The sequence below is a fragment of the Halichoeres trimaculatus genome, unplaced genomic scaffold (genome assembly GCF_033239565.1).
Source record: "Halichoeres trimaculatus isolate MK-OKI-2021-1 unplaced genomic scaffold, fHalTri1.1 fHalTri1_scaffold_45, whole genome shotgun sequence".
In the NCBI taxonomy this organism is placed as follows: Eukaryota; Metazoa; Chordata; class Actinopteri; order Labriformes; family Labridae; genus Halichoeres; species Halichoeres trimaculatus.
The window spans coordinates 300,147-306,146 of record NW_027437224.1 but is presented as its reverse complement, the minus strand read 5'-3'; the positions used below and the strand labels follow the sequence as shown (position 1 = coordinate 306,146).

General features: G+C 38.4%; 1 long non-coding RNA gene across 1 annotated transcript in view; it reads left to right on the top strand.

The window, feature by feature from the left end:
* The first annotated feature begins 3,002 nt into the window (after nucleotides 1–3,002).
* Nucleotides 3,003–6,000, top strand: part of LOC141786584 (uncharacterized) — a 40,439-nt gene continuing 37,441 nt past the window's right edge. Inside the window, exon 1 of the long non-coding RNA XR_012597850.1 lies at nucleotides 3,003–3,307. This is a non-coding gene — a long non-coding RNA (uncharacterized LOC141786584). The remainder of the gene's footprint in view (nucleotides 3,308–6,000) is intronic.

The window sequence follows — 6,000 nt, the reverse complement described above, 5'->3', positions numbered from 1 at the left end:
TTTTGTTGTCTCTCTCTCCCCCTCTGTCTTGTCTCTTCTCTACACTCTTTCCCTTTATCACTGTTTCTTAAGCAGTAATCTTCAAACTTGGCAATATACGGGAGGGAAACTGTATGGATACATGTATGCGTATGTATGTGCATATATACGTATGTGTGTGTGTGTATGTATATATATGTATGTGTATTTATGTATAAAATATATATCAAAAAACACTAACAAAGAGTACAATTTTAACACTCAAGTGGAGCCTTATACACTAACGGCTCCCTTTGGAAAAGCAAATGTGTTCTGCACAATACGGCAGCCAGACCATTATTCTGTTGTCGTGACGCTGAACAGGACAAGGGGAAAAAAGAAAAAAAAAGAAAGCCACCAAATCATCAGATATATTACTCCTTCATTCTATAATGTAAGACTTTAAACTTTGAAAATCTCTATTTTCTAAAATAAAATTTCTTGAATTTATTTGTAAGTAGTCAGACTGGTACCAATTTACGGAACGAAATTTGTGGGAACTTATGGATAACAAAAAAATTGAAAGCCACCACAACATCAGAGACATAACTATTTTATTTGAGGATCCTAGACTTTAACATTTGAAATCTTTGTTTTTCCACACTAATCGCTTGATATCTTGTGTGTGAGAAGTCAGAGTGATACCGAAAACATACAGAACAAGAATAGTCAAACTAATGGATAACAAAAAAAAATTGAAAGCCACCAAAATGTCAGAGATATTTCTTTTTTATTTGAGGGTCCTAGACTTTAACATTAAAAATCTCTGATATTCCACATTAATCGCTTGGTTTCTTGTTTGTGAGAAGTCAGAGTAGTAGTGAAAACATACAGACCAAGAATTGTCAGAACCTAACATAAAAATTTAAAGCCACCAAAACACCACAGGTATTGCTCCCTTATTTTAGGATCTAAAATTTTTACTTTGAAAATCTCCGTTATTCTACAGTAAAATTGATTGCTGGTCAAGTCAAGGAGGGGAAGCTCATTTTTTCCAGCCTTCATCATAAATTCGATTATGTATGTAAACGTAAATTCTACCCTCCATTCTTCTCAAGAAAATGATCTGTGACCCTGTCGTATCAACCAGGTGTTTTTTCCAGGGATTTTACCCAGTGTTCTCTCAATGGCCAGCAGAGCTAGACTGCTAAAAGGGTCTTGGCCCATTGTGTTGTGGGTGTTAGACTTGAGCCGCTTTAAACAGAAGCTCCTCTCTACACCTGCAGGCTGTAAGTGTGAGTGACTGGGGAGAAGCTCGGCAGCTGTAGCTGTAGCTGTATTGGTGAAAAGAGAGAGAATCTTTAAACACAACGCTCGTCGTTTTTAAGAAAGGTAAACTCGCTTGGGATCGATAAAGCCACCGAATCAGTCCAGAACAACTGAATGTACAACTGAGAAGATGCTCCAGTGGAGGGTTATACTTCAAGATCGCTGACTGGCTCATTTCACTGTCAATCAAAAAGGGATTCGGCCTCTGACAGATCATCCAATCATCATGCAGAAGCCCAGCGTCCAGGCCAGCCCACTGTCTCATAGACCCCAGAGACGCTTAGCGTCCGAGGACGAGACAAAGCCCAGCGTTTATCCAATAACTGTCCAGTTTCCACAGTGGATATATATATATATATATATATATATATATATATATATATATATATATATATATTAGGGCTGTCATTTTAACGCGTTAATTACATTAATTAATGACACCGCAAATTCACGCGTTATAAAAATGAACGCAGATTAATCTGGATCCCAAACACGCGAGGCATTCAAAGACACACTTATGTAGAACTAGAGCCTTATTTAGCGGTGTTTTTGTGTGAAAGTAACGCCCTGAAAATTCTCTAAATAAAGCGTGAATGCAGACAGATATCAGATTTTTTCGGTGAGAGTCCGTTTATTTGTGCTTTTGGTCAAGTAAAATATTGCCCCGTCAGAGTGCAGAGGGGCAGGGAGGGGGTGTTTGGTAAGTATTCGCGAATCCCCGGAAGATGACAGGTATGAGCCCGCCCACAATTTAACAAAATATGATTGGCTAAGACAACTGTCATTGTCAAATTGTGTCCACATTCGCTTGAGTTACACAGGCATTCGTTGCAGTTACTGAAGGCCCTACCTGCCAGAATGTGTCGCTGATTTACCAAGATACCATCAAAGGGAAAATTGTGATTGGTCCATTTTCCATTTCGTTATATTAACCCCATTGTTTGCCAGGACAAGTTTTTAAAAATAATATAAAACTCATTACTATGATTTCATTGAGTAAAATAAATAAATAAAAACAAAATAAAACAAAATAAAGAAATAAAATACTTATTTAGGAGTACAAAAATTCTTTCAATATTTTCTATTAGGCTTTCACTGAATACCTTGAAGGCCCAGTGGGTTCCCCACTGATATATATATATATATATATATATATATATATATATATATATATATATATATATATATATATATATATAATATATAAATAATCCATCCATCCATAACAATAAATAAATAAAATAGTCACAAGGTCATAAGAGATGTTACAATTCAAACAATTAAAAGGAATCAATACATAAAAGTTGTATAAATATGGTTAGAATTGTATTTCATGTATGTGTTAAAAAGGTTTAAAAGCTGTTCAAAGTAAACGAGTGATGAGTATCAGTTAAAAACGAGTGAAATACAAAATGTTTTCATGTATTTTATTTTGTTTTTATTTTGAAAGAGCTAAAAGGAAGTGCTGTGTACACAACCCTTGCCGATCAGTTTCGTATTCGCTTTACTAAGAAACCGGAAGTGGGATGCGCTAGCTTGACCTGGAGAGACGCAATTTGAATCTGCCATGGCTGCTATTTTTGAGTAATTAGAAGAGTTTTCTGGACTTTTAGCTCAATGGTCGTCAATGAACACTCGTCTATTGCTTTTGGATTAACTATGGATAATTTCTGCCCGAAGTCTGCCCTGCAGTAGGTTGTTTAAAGAACTTTTGAAGCAGTTTAGCACCGTAGCTTGTAGCATTCGCTAGTTTAGCGGATGTAGCGCCGCCAATGGACTAGTTTTGCTCAGTCAGCTTTCTATGGAGACTTCTTTCTCATCATTCCGGACTGGATATGAAGATTAGTCGTTGTCAAAGTGCTAATAGACTGCTGGAAAAGTTCAAAGTGTGGATTTTATCTTTGCTTTCCTGGACATCGCTTGCTAAAGGCTAACCCTGCATTCGCCAAAGTGGGAGGCTCGAGCTGCGATCTTTGGACACTGTTTGGATTTCTCTTCACGTGAACTTGGACTGGAGGCTGTGAGTACTGACTGAACTACAAGCTCAGGGTTTATTTTGGTTTGCTCCTAGAGTGAAGCAGCCATTAAGTTTTGGGCCTCACCGCAGGCCAGCAACTATAGGGTTTTTCTAAACTTAATAACCAGGCAGGTGTGAGTGTGTGTGGCCCCTTACATAGGTTATTATTTTAAGTTAAGAAACACATTATTTCAAGTTAAGAAACTTATTATTTTAAGCCAAGAAACTGAGAAAATACAGATTTCAGGAGCAATTATGATTTATTGTTGGTTTATTTGTTATAATGTTGATTTTAAAAATGTTCAGTTAACTGGAAGTTTGCATTTAACTTAAAAGTTTGATCATTTAATCTGATCTTGGTTTCTCTGCATGTAAGATCGTAATAAGAGTGGGTATCGAATATTAAAGGGACACTTGGGATTTTTTACACAGTAACATAGATGAAGCAGTATCTCTTCATTAGCTCTCAATATAATATTTAAGAACCTAGAGGCCCTTTCCTAATATAGTGGGTAAAGTTGGGCCACAAATATGACTAAAGCACCTGATAATGTAGCAAACAAAAGAGAATTCTACATAATCATTTGCATGTATGTCCAAAAACAATTGAAACTGATTTACTGCACAAGTGACACAATGATGTGAAGATTGAACAAGTAGTTTTGAGAATTTCAATTCTGATCTGAGAAATGAACCAAAGCAACTGAGAAAAACTACAATAGTTGCATACGAAAAGGGTCCTAAAAAGTGGGACGGCTCGTCTCGGTTATTTGGGGATCTTTCCCGGAATAAGTCAGTGGAAACACCACAAAATCCATGCCTTACCCAGACGAACCGAACTGGTCTGCTTGGTGGAAATGTGGCTTTAGAACCACCCTCTCATATGAATGTTGTTTTCTGCTGTATTTCATGCTGGCAGTGTCTGCTACATAAGATAAGACAAAAGATAAATAACCGTGAGAGTAGAGGGCTTTTATTTACTTATTTATCAATATTTAATTCTATTTCCACATTTATGTGGGTGCTTGACGTGACGCTCCATTTTGTGTCCTTTGTGACAAATATAAATAATAACTCATAATACTTAATTAAAACCCCTATTTTTTCCTTTACAGTATAAACTTCCAGAATAAATACATCTGTAGTTAATGAGCTTTAAAATTCAAATATGAAAATATTTTGTTTTAAACATGACATTTGTCCACCGGTGTGACTAGTTCTTTCATTCTCCTTGTTTCAAGGAAGATGTCTTCTAATGTTTCTTTGAGTTCTATTTTATTAATGGTCTTTCAACCAATATTAAAAGGAGATATGCCTTTTTATGTTGCTGTTGCACTTTAAGTTGATTTTTGGTTCATTGTTAAATTTTAAAGGAAGGAGATATGCCTATATAGGGTGCGCGTCATTTTAATTATATTTGCCTTACCCCACATGGAAAGATAAAGTGGGGACCACTGTGTCACATCAGCTCGCAAGCTCTCTGTTAAAGGGTCAAAATTTATTTTAATCAAATCAGCTAGCACAGGTGGAAATGTTATACCTAGATACTTAATGCCTTTCTTGGGCCAGGCAAAGTTACCAAATTGGAAGAGAGATTTAGGGCAGTATGGTGTAAGAGGAGGAGCCTCAGACTTTGACCAATTTACTTTAAAACCTGAAACGGAAGAAAACCTATCTATAATTTTAAACAGGGAGAGGAGAGGGGATCTGAAACAAACAAGAGAATATATATAGCATTAATTTATGGCGATGCTCTCCAACTAAAATGCCTGGAAATGTAGGCTCACTGCGGATAGCCACTGCTAATGGCTCCAGCACAACAGCAAAGAGCAGGGGAGAAAGAGGATCCCCCTGTCTAGTGCCTCTACCTAGTTCAAATGGAGAGGATATGACACCATTAGTGAGAACAGAAGCTGTGGGATGAGTGTAAATAAGGCTGACCCAATCTATGAACCTCTGGCCAAAACCAAAAGACTCCAGGGCAGAGAGCAGGGGTGCTTCCCAATGTGCCAAAATGCAGTCTCCTATCTCCTCTCTCCTCCGCGACACAGGAAGTACTTTGTGAGCAGCCATGCTGGAGGACATTTCAATGCTAAATGTGCTCGGAGGAGAGAGGAGACTGAGCTGGAGGAGGCATAATCAAGGAAACACAAGAGCAGGCTTCGCGGAAGTCTTTTCACTGACAGACACGCCCCCTTGTGACGTATCAGAGCCGTCTATAAAGCGTCAGCTGTCCACATGTGTGAAACGTGAGCTCCATGGAGCAAGATAAGCTGTCTAAGTGTAAAGTCTGGCTCACACTACAGGATTCTCGCCCCGATTTAACCCAGATTGGGTCCCCCCGACAATCGGGGAAGAAATCTGGTCGTGGACTAAAATCGGCCGACGTTCGGGCAAGATTATCTTCTAGTGTGAGCGGTTGACGGATGAATCTTTAGCCCCACGATCGTCGCACAGACTCGTCGGAGCCGCCCCGATAATTTTCATGTTTGATATTTATCTGGATGATTACAACATTCATTCTCACTGAGGGTGACAACAGACAATTAGAAAGAGCCCCAGAGACCGGACAACAGACAACACACGCAGGCTGAAAGTGAAACTCAAAGGCTCCGGGTCAGCTGACTGCGCACTCCACTGGCCCACTCGAGCCAGTTCAATAATGCCTTTAAAAATAACACATAAGCAACCCAATT